This window comes from Pan paniscus, chromosome 6 (assembly GCF_029289425.2).
Source record: "Pan paniscus chromosome 6, NHGRI_mPanPan1-v2.0_pri, whole genome shotgun sequence".
Classification (NCBI taxonomy): domain Eukaryota; kingdom Metazoa; phylum Chordata; class Mammalia; order Primates; family Hominidae; genus Pan; species Pan paniscus.
In genome coordinates, this window is record NC_073255.2 from 148,386,651 (window position 1) to 148,407,652 (window position 21,002).

Consider the following 21,002-nt stretch of genomic DNA (forward strand, 5'->3'; position numbering starts at 1 on the left):
CTCACTTTATCATAAAATCCAAAACGGACAAGTATGGGCCCAAATTCATGCAGTTCACTCAACAACTGTACTCTTACTTCTCCATTGTAGGCTAAACAAACTCTCATACCCCCCCCCTTTTTTATCCTGCTTTTTTGCTTGTTTTTTTTTTTAATTTTTTATTTATTTATTTATTTATTTATTTATTTATTTATTTATTTTGGTTGGGGGAGACAGGGCCTTGTTCTGTCACCCAGGCTGGAGTACAGTGGTGTGATTATGGCTCACTGCAGTCTCAAACTCCTGGGCTCAAGAGATTCCCCTGTCTCAGCCTCCTGAGTAGCTGGGACTACCCATGGGCACCACCACACCAGTCTAATTTTTTTTTTGAGACAGGGTCTCACTGTGTTGCCCAGGCTGGTGTACAGTGGCATGATCATGGCTTACTGCAACCTCTGCCTGCCAGTCTCAAACACTCCTCCCACCTCAGCCTCCCAAGGAGCTGGGACCAGAGGCACATGCCACCACGTCCAGCTAATGTTTTGTATTTTTAGGAGACACAGGGTTTCACCATGTTGTTCACACTGGTCTCAAACTCCCAGACTCAAGTGATCCTCCTGCCTCAGCCTCACAAAGTGCTGGGATTACAGGTGTGAGCCACTGCACCTGGCCCATCCTGCTTTCAACAGATGACATTAAATGTCCAGAAAGAATTCATGAGATGTTATGACCATTGAATTTCCCTACGTTTAGCCTGGGTAGTGAGAAACCAGTTTCAGGGAGAGAATATTATCTATCAGGGAGAGAATATTATCTATCTTGTCACCCAATTCAATTCTCTAAAATGACCTTCTATGTGCTTGCTACAAAAAAAAAAGTTCTTCCAAACAAATACATTCAAAAAATAAAGTTTGTTTGACTGCATGCTTCTCTAGAATGCTTTTAAAATTTTCTTCTCCCCATTCTCAATATCATAAATCAGGTAACACCTAACAGGAATTGTCTGTACTATTTCTTATTTGCTGGTGACAATTCCTTTTTGATTCCCCATGTCTACTTTAGGGGTTAGTGGTTTAACAGTCATTCTTACATCTTTTGTCATAGGATATTCCACCGTTCTGTCTTTAGATATACGATACACTTTGAAGTTAACAGAAGAAAGTAAATTAGTATAAATACAAAAAGTTGATATTACAATATAATAAGCATGTCAATGGTACTAACAGGAGATGACAATTACACCTTTATCTCGAAGTAATCACCATCAACCATTCTCAAACTCAGAAGTGTATAGTTTTTTTTATAATTTTAATTCATTATCATGTCACTTACCATTTTTCTCTAAGTATTTTAAACTATAGGGACATTTTGATTGAAACTAGAATTGTATTCAATACAACACCTCCCTCAGTAATTTAACTTTACAAGCCTATTTCTATTCTCTTCCCAAGAATCTTTCCATCTAAACCTTGCCCTCATGGCTTAACCCATACAGAGACTGGTCATAAGTGCTTTAGAATCTAGCATTTTCTTCCCACAAACAGGAAATAATGTGTCTCTGACACTATCCAAAAATGTGGCAATATAATTTATGCTTTTGGAAGGAAGACTAACATCTCAAGCTGACAACTAGGTAATAAATATGATTAAGACCCAAGCACACAATGAGAATATCCCAAAGGGTATACCTTTCAGAAGAAGACAAGGCTTAATCAGTGAGACATTTTCAGCAAAAAATACAGTCATTTTTTTCTCAGATGCTCCTAAATAACCATCTTTTTGGCAGTATTGACTTGTTAGCCCCAAATCATTATTTCCCTTCTTTACTATTAATCTTCAAAACAAAAAAATTTAAGTCTATGATAGTAACCAAGTCTGACTCATTAACCGAACAATTCCCCACTTTTCTCTGAGTTTAAATTCACAAGGATTCTTACAAACAGCTTATGAAGTTCTCAAAAATAACCTATGAAGTATGTGTTATCTCTGCTTTCCCAGAAGGAAAATGAAGTTCACAGACAAAAAGTGACTTGTTCATGTTCACATAGGTAATAACAGAGCTAGCACCTGAATAAAGATCTTACATATCCTTTTCACTATATATCACCACTTTAACATCTGGATATTTATATTTAAAGCCTATTTTTTAACTTTTAATATAGAAGTTTTAACTGAATGTTTAGAGTATTAGCATAATGTAGTCATATACATCAGACAGGTCTCAAAAAATCTTCTAATATGTTGTCATAATCCACATACTCAGACTACAGGATGTCTCTTAAACATGAGAAATAGTAAGACTCTGGCCACGTGTGGTGGCTCACACCTGTAATCCCAGCACTTTGGGAGGCCAAGGCAGGTGGATCATCTGAGGTCAGGAGTTCAAGACCAGCCTGGCCAATATAGTGAGACCTCCATCTCTACTAAAAATACAAAAATTAGCCAGACATGGTAACACATGCCTGTAATCCCAGCTACTTGGGAGGCTGAGGCACGAAAATCACTTGAACTTGGGAGGCAGAAGTTGCGGTGAGCCGAGATCACGTCATAGCACTCCAGCCTGGATGACAGAGCGAGACTCCGTGTCAAAAAAAAAAAAAAAACATAGTGAGACTCATAAAAAGCATAAGCTAATTCATTTATAAACTGATTCAAACTGCCCTCACATAATAACAGTGCTAAATAGTTATTAATATTTAACAAAACTAAATAATAATTATTCAGTATTTAAATCTGACACTAAAAAAAACTCTTATTCAAGCAACTATTAAACAAATAAGCTCCTGGGAAAATACCAAGATCCTTAGTAAATAATCTGCAATACCAATAAAACTAAAAATAAAGGCCAAAAAGGCTACATACTGTATGATTCTAACTCTATGACATTATGGAAAAGGCAAAAACATTGGAGACAGTGAAAAGATCAGAAGTTACCAGGGGTTAGGAGAAGGGAGGGATGAATAAGCACAACCCAAGATTTTTAGGCAGTGAAAATACTCTGTATACTATAAGCATACATACATGGCATTACTCATTTGTCCAAACCCACAAAATGCACTACACCAAGAATGAACCCTAATGTAAACAATGAACTTTGGGGGATAATGATGTGTCCATGTAGTTTCATCAATTGTAGCAAACATACCATTCTGGTGGGGGATGTTGATCATGCAGGAGAGGCTATGCATGTGTGAGGGCAGGGAGTAAATGGGATATCTCTGTACCTTCCATTCAATTTTACTGTGAACCAAAAGACCCTAAAAAAAAGTCTATTTTAAATAAGGCAAAATATCTGCGGCAATCTTAATCTTCTCCTATCAATTATTACTTCACAGGTCCTCTGTTAACTATTTAGTAGAAAGCATCCTTGGCTGTCAATGCTAACCTTCTGCACAGCTCTTATTTACACACACATGGCTCCTCATAACATCTGCTCTGCCCACTGTAGCCTGCTTATCCTCTAATGGTCAGCAGTATACTGAGTCCAAAGACAGAGAAGGAGTCAGGTACAAACGAGATGGAGAAGACAGGCAGTGGGGCTAAGGAAGCAAAGAACTGCTAAAGAGGGAAGTCAGCAGATAAATCTGCAGGAGAAAATCTGCAGCAACAAGGAGAAAAGAATCCTGAGTTGATACGAATTTGTTCATTGGTTTACATAATGGGAAAATCATATGAAATGAAATTATCCTAAAATACAAAACATGATGACATTACAAACATTTCCCTTCTTTAAAAAAAAGTCTTTGCTGTATACAATTCCATAACTAGAATTTGATAATCTGTTTGCAACGTGTCCCGCAGCGACAAGCAAGATGATTTTTCAAAAGTTGACTGTAAATGCTATATTTTTCAAAGGAAAGATATGTAAAAGTGTGTGTGACAAAGACCTATGTCTCAGAATAACTTGGAAAAAAGTACAAATATTAAATTTTTATGATTTATTGCCTGAAAGAAAGTTGTACACTTTTATATTCTGGGTATTCTTAATCTAAGAAGTCAAGAACATACTATGTGTTACCAAACTGGGCAAGAGTTCAATGAGATTCTGAAAGTTATACCTAACGTACTATGTATTACCAAAAACATACAATATGTTTAGTAACAAATAGTATGTTAGGTATGTTAGGAATGACTGTTAGAGGTGTGTGTGTGTGTGTGTGTGTGTGTGTGTGGTCACTTGCTTGCTTTGGTCATCAGTGAGGAAACCAGGCTAAGCAACTAACAAAGAGTCCAAATATCTGAGTCATTTATGAGAGGCTAAGGGCTCCAGTGGCAAATCAGGGACCTATAAGACAGGCTCAAAGATGGTTCTGGCAGGATCCACCACCACCATCACTACCACCTCAGCAAAATACAACCTTCTTCATCTGAAGTTTCAGGGAAGCACAAAGGCTCGAGTTCTGCCAGCAGTCCAGCTCAGTAAACACTGATTAAGCACCAGTGAAGTACAAAGCATTAGGTTAAAGGTGATAAAAGACACTGAATAGGAGGAAATATAGCCCCTACTACCTTAAGAATTTTCCAATAAAAAATATGGTAAGACTATAATCCAGGCAAGGTAGAGCAAGTACTAAAAGAGAAATACAAAGAAGGCATTCAGAGGTTTCCTCAAGGAGATGCTCTAGAATGAACCCTGAGGCTATTACTCAGATGACCAACAAGTTCATGCTATAGCCACTGCTCGTTTATAATTTTCTCCCATTCAATGTACTACTTCTACACCAGAGATGTGAGAAACTTGAAAAAGGCTATTTTGTTCTAGCTGATTATTAAAGGGGGAGAATTCTTGAATATAAAGTAAGATATAAGATAAAGCAAGCAGGAAAGGATTTGGAGCAAGGTGTGTCATAATGCTAACATGGCACAAAGCGAAATAATTCAACTTCCATTCAGTTTTACTGGTCAAAAAGAATAGCATCATTTTTGTTTTGTTTTGTTTTGTTTTGAGACAGAGTCTCACTCTGTCACCCAGCCTGGAGTGCACGGGCACAATCTCTGCCCACCGCAACTTCCACCTCCAGGGTTCAAGAGATCCTCCTGCCTCAGCCTCCTGAGGACCTGGCATCACAGGCATGTATCATCACACCCGGCTAATTTTTGTATTTTTAGTAGAGACAGAGTTTCACCATGTTGGCCAGGCTGTTCTCAAACTCCTGACCTCAAGTGATCCACCTGCCTCGGCCTCCCAAAGTGCTGGGATTACAGGTGTGAGCCACCATCACTTCTATAACACATTTATATGCTGCTTTAATGGTTTACAAAGGACTCTCACATAAATGCTTACAATGAAACTCAAAGCAATCCTATGTCAGGTAGAGACTGTTATCCTCTCAGAGAGCCTACCCTCACAAGACAGTCCGCAATGATCCTTGCCTCATGTCCTTGTGTAATCCACTCCCATACTGAATCAGGGCTGGTCTGTAGAACCAATTGAATACATCTGAAATGATGGTGTATGACTTCCACAGGTAAGTCATAAAGGGCACTGCAGTTTCTACTTTGGCGGCTTGAATCTCAGGAAAGTCATCTGCCATCTCATGAGAATAGTCCCACGGCAAGCCCATTGTGGAAAGGAACCAACCTGCCAACACCAACTGGCCAGCCAAGTGAGTAAGCCACCTTGGAAGTGAATCTTTTAGCTCCAGTGATGCTCCTATAAAACTTCCACTCCTGCTGATATCTGACAGCAACCTCCAGAGACCCAAGCAAGGACCCTCAAATTGCTGACCCACAGCAACCATGAGATAACAATCATTGTTGTTTTCAGCCACTAAGGTTTTCATGTTACAAAACAACAGAGAACCCAATTTTACATATGAGGCTCAGAGAGGTTAATTTACCAATTATCATATAGGAATGAGTAGAGAAAACAGATCTGGAACCCAGTCTTTAGGCTTTAGGTTCAATTTGTCATTAAACAATACCACTTTCTTCTCAACTAAAATAAGGTATAATACTGTAAGGATGATCATTCCTACACGATTATATGACTGATACTAGTATGTCAAGCTTCCTACAGTACAGAGACACAGTATATGTCCCTGCATTCTTAACGAATATAATGGGAATCTCCAAAATAAGTCCATTTGTGGTGCTCCATTGTGCTCTGTGGAGTTGTTACTATTTTCTGGAAAATGGCTATTTTTAATGTGCATATCATGAAAATAAACACTTAACACATTTAGAGAATTTTAATACTAAAATATTACTGACACTGAGACTACACACTTAAATCTTAATTACAATAAGCATCTGTGTAATTTTAAACAATTAGAATATATCAGACAGGAAATGCTCAACTGCTATTTCTTTAAGGTTCTGCATTTTGGCTTTAGGTCTTCAACCTTGTAGCATTACACAAATGTAGTAAAATATATCATCAAAATGCTCGTGATGGTAAAATATTAAATCAAAATCCATAAAGTAGTTCCTATCTTACAGGACAAGGTAGCCAGCTCTTAAGCCTGTCCACTTCTGGAGAAGGTCAAGAGAACATTTTATTGTTATAATCACATCTGCATATAATGTTCCTTCACACAAATCTCCTCTTTTGAGCCATATAACTTTGCAAAACAGGTAGGCAGGACGGGTATACTACCATCCTATTTTTCAATGATGGCCTTAGAGAAGTCTCAGTAACTTAACTAAGGATACGTAACTATTAAAAGGAATTCAAGAATCTAATCTACAATTTTTTAGCTCCAAATCCCAGCCTTTTCTTCTAAGCCATGTTTTAGCCCAGTGGTTCTCCACCCTGACTGCCATGAGGACACCTAAGATGCTTTGAAAATATCACTGCCTGGACCTCATCCCCCAGATACTTGATATAATTGCACTGGTTTGTATTAGCTGTCTAATATATAATAAACCAGTGTTGGTAAATTCACAGAAAGTTTATATCACAAGGGAGAAAATGCTGATACGTCTATATGTAAACTGAAACATATTAACCCCCTAAGAACTCCCTCAAACACAAAAATATCTTGCAATAAAATCATGCAGAACAAGAAGAAAGCGAAGATGAGAAACCCAAGCCCCTTCTGCTGCTATCGTGGGGCCATTAAGGAATATTTTATTCCCCTAATCTTACTCCCCGAACCTCACCATGCCATATCTCAAGCTATAGCTCAGGTATCACCTTTTGTGAGACCTTCAGGATCACAAAAATAATGAAGTCCATTTTTTGCATCTATCTTACCTTGAACTCTATCACAGCACATATTGTCCCTCAAAGCATTGCTTTATTTTTATTTTATTATTATTATTATTATTTTTTTTTTGAGATGGAGTCTTGCTCTGTCACCCAGGCTGGAGTGCAGTACCACATTCTCGGCTCACTGCAACCTCCACCTCCTGGGTTCAAGTGATTCTCCTGCCTCAGCCTCTGGGATTACAGGTACATGCCAGTATGCCTGACTAATTTTTGTATTTTTAGTAGAGACGGGGTTTTGCCATATTGGCCAGGCTAGTCTCGAACTCCTGACCTCTGGTGATCCACCCACCTCGGCCTCCCAGAGTACTGGTGCTGCTTTATTTATATATCCATTTTTCTCACTGCCCTGAGGGCTCCTTAACCCATTTATGCTGGAGGTTGCAAATTTTTTTTGTGAAAAATCAGGCCTTGGCGATGACCTTGAGAAGTAGGATATAAATAACTCCCACTAGCTTAGCGCTCCAATAATGGAGCACTAGGCATAAATGCATTAAGATCAGATCCCTATGTTACTCATCCTTCCTGCCATATATATCTTTGTATCCAGGGCCTTAACCATAGCAGATATTAATATGTGTTGGCTATGCTGAATGATTTTTATGTTTGTTATCATTATTTCCTCCATTCTCCTAGCAGACACTCCTGTGAAATTTTTCAACTTTTAATAAAGGAAAATGGAGTTTTTACGCACAACTGGATTAGGTTAGAGAATAATGTATGCAAAAGGGCCAGACGTAGTGAGAGCAAGACAGCAGTGAACTGTGGGGCAGGAAAGAATAGAGTAGAAAGGACATTTAAAATTCATATCTGACAGTTGGGGTCAGATATGAATTTTGCAAGCCGGGAAGGAGTAGGCAAACAAAGAGACAACCTAATCTTCATTCACAAAAAAAAAATATGACAAGCAAGGAATCAGGCAACTGTATTTTCAACATCTCCCTTTCTATGGTGTTTCTAACTCACAGCATACAGACATGTTGTTTCTCTCTCAAAAAATAAAATCTGAAGCAGTGATATGATTTCATTATGTATTTGACTTTTTTTTAAGATTCCACATGTGAGATAATACAATATTTTTCTTTCTGCATTTGGCTTACTTCACTTAGCATAATGTCCCCTAGGTTTACCTATCTTATGGCAAAAAGCAGAATCTATTTCTTTTTTAAGGCTGAATAATATTCCATTGTATATATGTACTGCAGTTTGATTTTCTGTTGTCTTTTGTTGGACAGTTAGGTTGTTTCCATATATTCACACCCATCAAGATGGCTACTACCAAATAAAACAAGAGATAAGTGTTGGCGAGGGTGTGGAGAAAAGAGAACCCTTGTATACTATTGGTACAACCATTATGGAAAAAGTAGGGAGGTTCCTAAAGAAATTAAAAATAGAACTACCATTACTTCTATTTTGTACCAATTAGCCATCCCTCTTCTGTGTGTGTGTGTATGTATATATATATATATACCCCCAAAGAAAATGAAACCGCAACCTTGTAAAGATATCAGTCGGAATTTTTAAAAGCTCTCTAGGGGATTCTAATATGTGTGCATACAGAGATGGAGAATAAAACAGTGATCCCAGGGGAGGGGGAAGGAAATTGAGATGTAGGTCAAAGGACACAAAGTAGCAGCCATGTATAATGAAAGAGTTTGGGAACTCATGTACAGCATCAGTACTATATAATACTGTATTGTATTCCTGACTTTTGCTAAATGAGTAGATTTTAGCTACTCTTGTCATACACACAAAAATGGATAACTATGTAAGATGATGGATGTTACTATGTCTCACTACAGTAACCATTTTACTATTTACATGTATTCCATAACATGTTATTTTCCTTAAATATACACAATAAAATGTATTAAGCAAATATCCTGACTGAAGAACAATTATCTCCTAAGAGGGACCCAAGCATATCTACTCTCTATTCTCATGTCCAGCCCCCTTCAGCCTCATCTCCTATTCAGTCCTTTACCCACAGCACGATAGCTTTACCTCCACCACTACAATGAAACCAGTGACTTCTAACAGTCATTGATGATTGTAACTTTACAATCATCATCATACTTAATGGCCGCTCTCCTTCAGCATCTTTACATCTTTCTCTTTTATGGTTTCTCCTTTAAATTTTTACATTCTCTAAGACTAATTTTTAGCCCTTTTCTCTTCTCTTTCTATACAATTCCTCTACGTACTTTTATCCGTATCTATGGATACTTCAGTTACTCTCCATATGGTAAGAACACACAAATCTGTTTCTCCAGCCTTTGCAATCTCTTGTGATGTTCCAGGATCCTATATCCAACTGCCTTCTAGACATCTCACATTTGCCAACGATATGCCCTGCGAGCATGTTATACACAGGTCCAAAGTTGAACTCATTCTCTTCTCCCTCATACCTTCTTCCTCTTCTCTTTTCCCACTCACAACCCAGAAACCTAGGAAGCATTCTAACATTCTCCCTCTCCCATATCTTTTACATTCAAACAGTCACAAAGACCAGCAAATTCTCCCTCATCTTACTTTTCCTAAACATTCTCACTTCTCTATTCCCACTACTCCCACCTTTATCTAAGCTTTCAACCTCTCTTATCCATACTAATGTACTGTCCTTGAAAGCTTCCAGTCTTGCCATGACCCCACATCCAACCCCACTCTACCCTCAATCTACCCAGCACACTGCTTTCAGTGATCTTCCATGACACTCACAATTCTTCAGTGGCTCACTACTACACATAGTATAAGAAGTGTACCCTGAACTGGCTATCCAGTTTCATCTAGGAAGTGTACCCTGAACTGGCTAACCAGTTTCATCTCCTTTCACTCCTGACCTTGTCCTTCACACTCTAATATAACTGACCTACATATAGTTCCCAGTACACACTATGTTCTCGTAATGCCACACAACTACTCATGCTGTTAGCTTTACCTAGAAATGCTTTCTATTGCTTGTCAACATGCCCACTCCTACTCAGTTTTCAAGTCTCAGCTCAAACACAACCACTACTAAAACCCTTACCTGGTATTCCAGGCAGAGATCAAGAGCTCTTGCTAGATTTCATTTGTACTTGTACCTATCTCTGTTATAGCAAATAGCATACAGTATTTGAACTATTGGTCAAGATATCTGTAGTCCTACAGACTATAAGATCCTTGGTCAAAGATGACTTTTCATCTTTATATCCTCCTAACTAGTTCAATTCACACAGTCACTAGTTCCATGTACATTACTAGTTCAATGCAGATAGATATACTAAAAAAAGGAGGGGCGAGGTTAATGAATAAGGTACGAGTCAATGAAAGAACAAGAAAATCAACTGGACTTTGAGTATAGAAAAAAAAACACCAGATCTTAAGAACGTACAGACATCTTTAGTACAGACATCTGTTACTGTAGTACAGATATCCATTACTAAGTCCTAACCATTAAAAAAAAATAGAAAAATATGGTTATTCAGGTAGTATGAAGATGACAAAGAAAAAAACTTATTATTGGACTAAGTAGACATTAAGAAGGTAAGAGTTTCCAGCGGAACAGTTGACAAAGATCAACAGAGAAGCCAGAGAAAAAGATGGTTCTTTCTAGGAACCAAGTAATTCATTGATCTAAATTCATGGACTGAGCAAAAGACTGCCACCTTTCTCTCAGTTCACAACCCCTCTCCTTTGTCATTATTCTGCATGACCCCTTCTGAGTCCTCACTACCAAATCCCCAATACCATGGGTAGTTCCCCTCCAATGGAGCCACAGGTCCAGGCCAGTGACTTAATCTGGATGCAAGGGCAAGGGGTAGAAGGGTATCTTTGTTCTTGTGTCTAGGACTTTGAGGAAACATGAAACAACTATTTATTGAGAATTTATTTTACGGCAGATTCTGTGCCACATTACACTCACTCACTGAATTTCACAGTAATCATAAGTAATTATCCCATTTACAGATGAGGAATTTGTGTCCAAGGTCAACAGTTAAGCAATAACAGGCCCTGCCTGAAAACCTAAGAATGACAACCTCCAGAGCTTTTTCTATACCCCTCACTACCTCAAAATGGAGGGAGACGTGGTCCAGCCATTCTAGGTTGGCACTCAGGAGACACTTACCTCCAAAACACTATTATATATGTTGATTAGAGTCTACAGTACCACTAATATATAATAGGCACACAATAAGTTTAAAAAGCTTTCCTTAGTACCTTTAGGAAAGTAAGTACTAGATTTCCTGGGGTTCTGATCTGGAAATCTAAATGCTATTTATTCCTATAAGTACATTGTTAACTTTACAAACAACAGACTTGAAAATGAACTTGTGGAATACAATGGGTTCTTAAGTAAGGCTTTTCTTTAAGAATATTTTCTTGCTTCCACAAAAAATACAAAAGCCACCAAGGATAGAATGATTTTGCCTTGTTAACTTGTAAGAACAATGACACTAGAAGAAACCTATGGGAAATGTGCTTATCTGACCAGGTGCTCATTTTCGGTGGGCAGTCATTTGAATAAAACATCATACTAAACCCTACAGACCACAGCTTATGAGAGAAATGCCACAAACTATAGCAGTACAGTTAATATGCCTATAATCTACTGACAAAACATACTACTCAGTAAAGTGAAACCAGATGTCTGGTGTGAAATCAGATGTCTGTGAACTTGTCTTTCTCAGTTTCCAGAGCAGTATCAGATATACTAAATACACAGCTAAGCTGTATATTAAATCCACAACTTGGCAAAATCATGACAGTTTGGACATGAAGCATCAGCATTTTTATTGTAATCCTTATAAACCAAAGACATTTCCGAAATGGAAATCCTAAGTTTAAGTACTCAGCTAAATACAGTAATATGTCTTTCTCACTTTAAGAATAGTGTCAGGGCTTTTTAAACACATTATAGAAATTCTTTCCCTTCATTTTTCAAGCTGACACTCTTTATCCAGGGCTGTGGAATGATCTGATAAGGCCACATCAGGTGTCAGTCCTTGTCCCAGAAATTCTAGGATCAGATACACCAGGTGAACCCTGTGAAAAGCAAATCCCAGGGAGGCTTAACAGCTATAGGAAAGTTAAGCACTACATGGCTTTCCACAATCAAAAGGAAGATCATAGGAAAGTAATGGGTGACCACATAGAAAAACAGGGAGGGAAATTTAAGAGTAAGTACTTCTATGCCAGGCACTGTTTTTTCACACATTCTTTCATATATACTCTTTGTTCTGTTTTGATGGATAAGAAATCAAGCAGCAGAGAAATTTTAATGGCCCAAAGTGACACAGCTAATAAAATAAGAGCCAGAAATCAAGCTCATGTCCAAAAGACTGTAAAAGTCATGCTACTTCTACATGAAGTTGTGGGGTGGAGTGAGGAGGGGTGGTAAATAGCCAAGAAGAAGGAGAAAAAGAAAGAAATTTACAATTTTATCAAATAACAGTGAAATATATATATAAAACATGCATTATGTTCCACATATGTTCCATATATAATACGCAGTTAAGATGTATACATGTTTAACATATACTTAAGCTGCATATTTAGTATGTGTATATATGGAACAAAAAGTTGAAGAAACAAGTATCAAATTGTTAAGTGGTCATCTGAAAGTGGACTCATAGGAAACTCACTTATTGCCTTTTATACCCTCCCAGATTTAATTCTAAATAACTTTTTTTGACTTTTTATTACTCTTATAACCAGAAAAAGACAAAGAACTATTCTAGCTTAGATCTTTTAAATGAGGCTAAATGCACAGAAACCCATGCAAGTTAATAATGGTCTACTTTCGAATTTGTTTTTCTAAGTACATCATCCTTTACACTCTCCATGATTCCTAATATTAGGTCCTTCTTATGGAACAACAACAAAAGTTATCCTCATCTAATTATTATACTCGTACACTGGAAAATGACTATAACATTATTCATTATAGGAAACAAATCATCAAGGTCAGCCATCCTTGTAAGTTTATTACTGAAAGTACTAGAAAGGCGGAATAATAATTCTGTTCTCCCACAACACTGTATAGACCTGCAAACCAATATGATCAGTAGTACAGGGAAAGTCTTGTAAATTAACATGTAACTATTGAGAAAATCCACAAAACTGGTGAAAGGCCTACCCCAAAACAGCCATCTCCAATACAATCTCATCATTCTCACCATCCTACTTTTATCAAAGTGCTGATAAAAGTGCGTAGCACATGGTAAGAGAGAATTAGCTATTGAATCAATGAAGGAACCCATTATCAATAAACAATCACTTCCTGGTTTTCCATAAAGTAAATTATGTGGTCACCTATCACTTGAGCACAAACAAATAGGCACGTTCAGGACACAGGCAGCCAGTATCAGAATAGGCAGCCTATCACAGAGGGCAATTCTACTTTTCCTGTGTAAGAATCCAAGAATGTAGTTTTACTACATTCCTGCTTGTAGCTAATCTGAATTTCAACTAATTTAAAACGGTTATTTATATGTGACATATAGGATGCATAATGAGCTCCCAACCTTGTGAGAGGAGCTGTGTTTCATTCCATCATACAGGGGAGAGGGAAGCAGTGTATTAAAGAAGTGATAGAAAAGTCCCACAGAAGAACCAATGAAATAGACCACACTGAAAATCACAGTAAGCCTCAGAGAACTTCAGTGTCCTTTTTGGCAACTTTTCAAAAGTGAATGGAATGCTTGCGAGGAGGTACCAAGAGTGAAAGCCCAGAGAAAAAGGCCCAGCCTGGCCATCTCTCTCCCCTCAAAACATCTTCTTCTGTAAGCTTGAGAGATCCCAAAGAACTTCAACACTTGTAATCTTGTTACTAACTTTATGCTTTGGGGTCCTAAAGGATTTTTTCAGGAGTACCCTTTTAAAATGTAAACATCCCTAGGGGGGTTACTGTTCATTATCAAACAGGACCTGGATTCTTTAGTGCTATGGTCTCAGGGATTAGTCAAAGCTGGCTAATAAGATAGGGGCCGGAGACAGACAACTAGAGAGGACCAATGTTCCAAAGTAAAAACAGGTAAAGGGGAAGTGCAGTTTTCTGTCGGGTCAACGGGCTAAAAGGGATCCACATGCCCAAGCTGTTAAACTCTATAGACTGTGTGAGGCTGAAAACAGTCCGGGGCTTGGAGCCTGTGACTTTGAAGGTGGGTCCTCCAGTTCCCGATGAAAAGGTAGAATCTGGGCCCAAGTTTCCCAGTAGCAGTTTTGGACATCTAGCCCTTCTCTCTCTCGCTCGCTCTCAGGATAAAGTCCTAGGTCCTTCCACCCCTGACCATTCCTTACTTACCCTTTCTCCCGCTCTTCCTCGGTGAGAAGGGGTAAGTGGTTATTTTGTGCCCTCGCCCAATTTGGCCAAAACCCTAAAAGTAAAAAACGACAGACAGACACGTGCTTTAAAATCATGTTGTTCAAGCCTGAAGCTCTCCCACCACCTGCCCAACACTTCCAGGCAGAAGGCAGCGCGCCCCCACAGCGCTCCCTCACGGCCAGGGCCGGGGGCCGGACTAGTCCCCTTTGTGAGGACTGGGAGAGGGCGCGTTCTTGGGGCGCCGGCTCGGTGGGGAGGAGCGGGCCAGCTCCGGGCCAGGTGTGCCGCCTGTGGCGCCGGTTTCTCAACCTAGTTAGCCAGTGGCACCAAGAAGAGGACTAGGCTGGGGTGGCCGCCGCACGCGCCTCAGATAAACACGCGCACGCACACATGCTCGCGATCACGCAGGACTCGCGGCCGCGCACCCCTCCGCCTCCCGGCAACGCCCGCCCCGCCGGGGCCGGGGCCGACTCCCAGGGAAGGGTCCCCAGCCCAAGAGACCACCAAGGGTCGGCGGCTACGCGCCCGCCGACCCCTGCCAGCCTCACAGCCCCCCACCCGCCGCCGGACGCCGGGCGTCCGCCCTCCGCACCCGCTGCGCAGCTCAACCCGGGGGAAGTCCCCGCGCAGACCCCGCCCTCCGCCGGCGGCAAGCTCCGCCCCGCTGCCCCGGCGCGCGCTGGCCGCCCGAAGCTCCGCCCCCGGCGGCAAACTGGTCTCTGGACCGCCCGCCCAGGTCGGGCTCAAAATGCGGCGTGGATCTGAAAGGATCAAACACAACACTAATTCAGCAAGCTATTATTGAGCACTTGCCCTAAGCTCAGCAACGTACTAATGGGGGAGAGGACAATAAAGAGCCGAAAAGTCTATGAAACTGTGTCTTCAGCTCTTCCTCTTGTTTTAGAAGTCAGAAAACAGAGAACCCTCACAGTTACTTAAGTACAGGGCAGTAGTGGCAAAGCACCTCACTAGCGATCTCTGGGCAACTCTTCATTTCATTTTTTCCTACTCATGTGCACTCAGGAAAACTATTCAGTTTTGCTGCCTCCAGGTAAAACAAAGTGAGTAACACAGGACAGGCGGTTTACTTGAGAGAAACGGGAATTTCATACTGAAGCTTTTGGTACAAACTCTTTTTTTTTTTTTTTCCTGAGACGGAGTCTCGCTCTGTCGCCAGAGCGACACTGCAAGCTCCGCCTCCCGGGTTCACGCCATTCTCCTGCCTCAGCCTCCCTAGTAGCCGGGACTACAGGCCCCCGCCACCATGCCCGGCTAATCTTCTTGTATTTTTAGTAGAGACGGGATTTCACCGTGTTAGCAAAGATGGTCTCCATCTCCTGACCTCGTGATCCGCTCACCTCGGCCTCCCAAAGTGCTAGGATTACAGGCGTGAGCCACTGCGCCCGGCCAAATGGTACAAACTCTTAACTGGGTTATTACAACCTACAAAGAAACCTTCTTATCCATGTTATTAATTATCCTAATTCAATGTGGTTTAAAATGTTGATGAAAGTACCCAAATCATGGTGCTCCAACAAGCTGGATGCCAACCAGGTACTCGTAAGTACTTGCAATTACAGGTGCGATATTTTCATTCCATATCATCCCAAGATGCCCTTCCTTCACGTGAAGCAGCCAGAAAGATCAACTACCAGATTCCCCATGATTGAGGAATTGATAAATAGAAAGGGAAGACCGAAACCGGCCAAATTTTCCCTTCGAAGTGAAACTTGAGAAACTCGCGTGCATTTTACCTGAGTTCTTTTCTCAGCAGATAAACTGTCAGACCTCCCAGATAGTGTCAAGGAACTGCAACTTTCCAGAACACTACATCTGGACAATGAGGTGCATCTGCTGCCTGTTCACAAACTCCTCTTCCTTACCCCTCCATAATTCCCTGCTATAGAAAGCCCTAACTTTAGTCTCCCTAAGACATGTTTGAGACTGATCTCCCTGCCAGCATCACCTGCATTAAAGCCTGTCTTCCCTGGCAATACTCGTTGTCTCAGGGACTGGTTTTCTTTGCTAGGAGCAACCCAACCTAGGCTGAAGCCCAGGCATTTAGCAGCAGTGGCACCTAGAAATACTGAACAGACATAAAATACTTTTTTTCTCCTTTTCTTACTCCTCCAGTTGTATCTTCATTATTTCTGTCTCTATTCTCCTTCTAGATACTGCCAAACTACTCTGTGCACTTTCAGATCACTTAATACTAATGTAAATAACAGACATTCTGGCACTCTTGGTTCAAAATTTATTCTAAAGGTTTAAGAATCTACTCAGGGTCTTAAATAGCCTGATAACTAAAATTCCAAGAGTCTCCTAAAGAGAGCAAAATTGCTCTCCTGTGAAGGGGATATGTGCCAGTTTTTCTTACTTGTCACTGAAATAATTACTGCAAAGTAAGCTCTTTTCTGCCAGTGCTTAAGGACTTAATTTCAAGAGCACTTAGGTGACAGGACCACCCTCATCAAATAGCAGTCAAGAACTATTTGGTACCATGACCCCAAATTAAATGGAGCTCCTGGTCACTAGGAACTGACAGTCTGGGATGGAATGTAGGTGAATAAACAACAAAGACAGGTGTTTATGGCCTTTATTGTATTGGGAAGTCAATAAACATACAAAAAGAGTTGCTAGGTCTGGCCTGATTTTATCACTAAGATTCATCAAGTGTACTTAAAAAGAAGCTAATATCTGGAAAAGGCAGAACTATGGTATATTAGTCAGGGTTTCCTAGAGGGACAGAACTAATAGGATAGACATATAAATATAAAGAGGAGTTTATTAAGTATTAACTTACATGATGACAAAGTCCCACAATAGGCTGTCTGCAAGTTTGAGGAGCAAGAGAGCCAGTCCGAGTCTCAAAATTGAAGAACTTCGAATCCGATGTTTGAGGGCAGTAAGCCTCCAGCACAGGAGAAAGCTGTAGGCTGAGAGACTAGGCCAGTCTCTCCTTTTCATGTTTTTCTGCCTGCTTTATATTCACTGGCAGCTTATTAGATGGTGCCCACCCAATTAAAGATGGGTCTGCCTTTCCCAGCCCACTGACTCAAATGTTAATCTCCTTGGCAACACCCTCATAGACACACCCAGGATCAATACTTTCTATCCTTCAATACAATCAAGCTGACACTCAGTATTAACCATCACATATGGAGACAGTAAAAAGATCAGTGATTGCCAGAGGTCACAGAGGAGGGGGATATGAAGCACAGATTTTTAGGGCAGTGAAACTATTCTGTATGATATGATAATGGTGATGCATGTCATTGTACATTTGTCCAAACTCATAAAATATACAACCCAAAGAGGGAGCCTTAATATAAAATCTCAACTTTGGGTGATAATGATGTCAATGTAAGTTCATCAATTGTAAAAAATATACTGCTCTGGTACAGGATATTCATAGTCAGGGAGGCTGTGCAGATGTGGGGTACAGGAATATACAGGAACCCTATACTTCCTGCTCAATTTTGCTCTGAACCTGAAACTGATCTTTGGGAGAAAAAAGTTTATGAGAAAAAGAAGCAGCAGTTAGAGCATCCTATTTTATTCTAATTTATCAATTAAATTCTAAGCTGAATATTTGGCTTTATGTATCTAGTTCAAATATATTTGCTTTGTCTCCTTATATATTAAAGCAGACCTCTATTTGTTGTTAATACCATCAGGGGAAAATGAATCATAAAGTCCTAACTAAGGTACAAATTTAAACTATAGTTAGGCATCAAATCTAATGGTCAAAGAGATATTTAAACAAAGTTAAAATAATTAAGTTTACAGATTCCACAAATATAGATATTAAAATATATTCCTATCTATACATACTTACCATTGGTAAGCAAATAATAGAAGGTATCATAGAGTAGCGGTTCTCAAACTACTTTTTGATCTCAAGTTCTCTTTACATTCTTAAAAATGATTGAGAACTTTAAAGAGCTGTTGTTTATGTGGGTTATATATGTCCATATTTACTGTATTAAAATTTAAGATAGAAAAATGTTAGACATGTGTTTGCTTAATTTAAACCCATTACATGTTACTGTAAAAGTTATTTTTATAAATATGACTACTTTTTTTCCAAAAAATTAGAGAAAAGTGGCATTTTTAACATTTTATAAATGTCTTATTATCTGGCTTAATGGAGAGCACTGGATTCTCATATTCTGCCTCTGCATTCAGGCTGTTGTGATATGTTGTTATACCTAAGATATGAAGAAAATTAACTGTCATACAAATTCATAGTTGAAAAGAGAGGACCTTACAAAGCTCCGGGAAGGGTTTCAGTAACCCCTAGGTGTTCTCAAACCTCACTTGGAGAATTACTGCCAAATGGCATTTTGCATTTCATTTGTTTGAATGTCATGTATTTCCACACAGGCTTCTGTTAACACCTGAAATTATAGCCCTTTACTTATTTCAAGCTAAAACTCATATTTGTCAGCTCATATCAAACCATGACATTTCAATAAAGTTTTTAAAAGCTTTTACTGTAGCAACTCTGATGAAATTGATATTATTATTTGAATTGATATGAAAACACTTGAGATTTCATTTATATCCTTCATCTCAAACTTTTTGGAAAATTTTGAATATAAATTGTACCATCTGGAAAAAATGTAAGATTGGTATATAGTTATTAATCCAATTTTAGGTATGCTTATAACAAGGTATATCCCCTTTTATAAAAATAATTTAAAAGCGAGCTTAAAACAAAAACAAAACAAGCAATTACAGTTTTATTTATTAACTAAATACTTGATTCTAAACTTACTACCTTGGAATAAAATTTTAAATATATAACCTTTCATTTTTATTACAAATAAAAATAATGTAAATCATCCAGTTTGGGGTTTTTTAATACAATTTCCAACTAAAAGAAACTAGAGCTGACCAACGGAATGTCTGACTTCAGATCTGGGTCAGGTTATACACAAGATGAGCATAGGATAACTTGTCCCACAAAGCCGGGAATCCATTAACAACAAAATGTGTCAAAGGGACACAGAAACCAATATCAAATAGCTCCTTTGGCCAAAGATGGACAATTTAAGCATCAAAAAAAGTAATGGATGCAGTTGTTAGAAACATACTGAATATATAAAAATTCATGAGTTCTTAATGATGTTCCAAAAAGGGGAGGTCAATAAAAGGAAAAAAAAGTCCACTGGACACTATTGCAAGTAGCTAGCATTAAGCCCTTATTCTAAAATTGTCCATTAAAAGAAAATAATTCAAATTTTCTGATGTATCTTTCCTGATTAAACTATATATCAGAAAACCAAATTGGTGTTGAAGGAAAGTTGTTTTTTATAATAAATATGAAACAACAGAATTGGAAACCCACCATTTAGCAATCTTGCATTTAATAAATGATTCAGGCAACCATCATCAGTGGATCAAACCAACAGATGAAATGTTCATGAGGAACTTCACAATGGAGATCAGACCGTCACTACCTCAGCCTAATAATCTGTCATTACAAGTGGGACTCCAGACATTGTGTGCTTCCTGATCTAATGCCATCTGAAGCACTCAGCACAACTATGAAATGTTATCACCCAAAAAACATGAATGGAATCTAATCAAGCCTTAAAACTGACTTCTCACTTACAGGCTTACAAAAAACATGAGGGTTACAGGAATAAGTTAAATTACACCACAAAGAGGCTGGGCGCAGTGGCTCGCACCTATAATCCCAGCACTTTGGGAGGTCGAGGAAGGTGGATCACTTGGGGCCAGGAGTTCAAGACCACCCTGGGTAACATGGTGAAACCCGGTCTCTACTAAAAATAAACAATGAGCCAGGCATGGTGGTGCGTGCCTATAATCCCAGCTACTCAGGAGGCTGAGGCAGGAGAATCGCTTGAACCCGGGAAGTGGAGGTTACAGTGAGCCAAGATGGCACCACTGCACTCCAGCCTGGATGACAGGGTGAGACCCTGTCTCAAAAAAAAAGAAAAAAAGATGCCACAAAGAAGGAAACAGGTAAATCTAGAATGGAGTAGAATGGAGGACACTCTCTAGGACAATTGATGTAGTCTCTACAACAAGTTAATAACTGGACACACAGGAGAGGGAATGGGTCAGGAGAAGCCTAGGTTAAAAAAAATACAGCCATGAAATGTAAGATGTGAACCTTTATTTGGATCCTGATTGAAACATCACAACTATAAAGACTTGTAAGACAATCACGGACATTTAACTATGGGCTGGTGTTAGATGATACCAAAGAAATATTATTTTATTAGGTGTAATAATGGCATTGTGATTATGTAAGAAAATGTCCATAATTTTTGGAGAGGCATTCTGAAGTATGTTGAAGTTAAACGACATACTCTCTGGAATTTGCTTTATACTTCAACATAAAAAAAAAAGAAGGAAGAAAAAGAGATAGCATAAATATGAAAATAAAATGGATAATTATTGAATCTAGATGATGAGGGGAGTTCTTTGTACTTTTCCATGGTTTTCGTATATGTATGAAATTTTGTATAATGA

The 21,002-nt window shown here is 39.1% G+C and overlaps 1 protein-coding gene across 15 annotated transcripts in view; it reads right to left on the minus strand.

Annotated features, from left to right (window-relative positions):
- IMMP2L (inner mitochondrial membrane peptidase subunit 2) overlaps positions 1–15,180 on the minus strand; it is an 888,203-nt gene extending 873,023 nt beyond the window's left edge. For 8 of the 15 annotated variants that reach the window (XR_010112785.1, XM_063606350.1, XM_063606348.1 and 5 more), the window contains exon 1: positions 14,475–15,078. The gene's annotated coding sequence lies outside the window, so the exon portion shown is untranslated. Of the gene's footprint in view, positions 1–14,474 lie in introns of all 15 variants that reach the window. The other 7 variants (XM_063606346.1, XM_034964837.4, XM_063606340.1 and 4 more) reach the window with 6 other exon arrangements.
- Between the last annotated feature and the right edge of the window lie 5,822 nt (positions 15,181–21,002).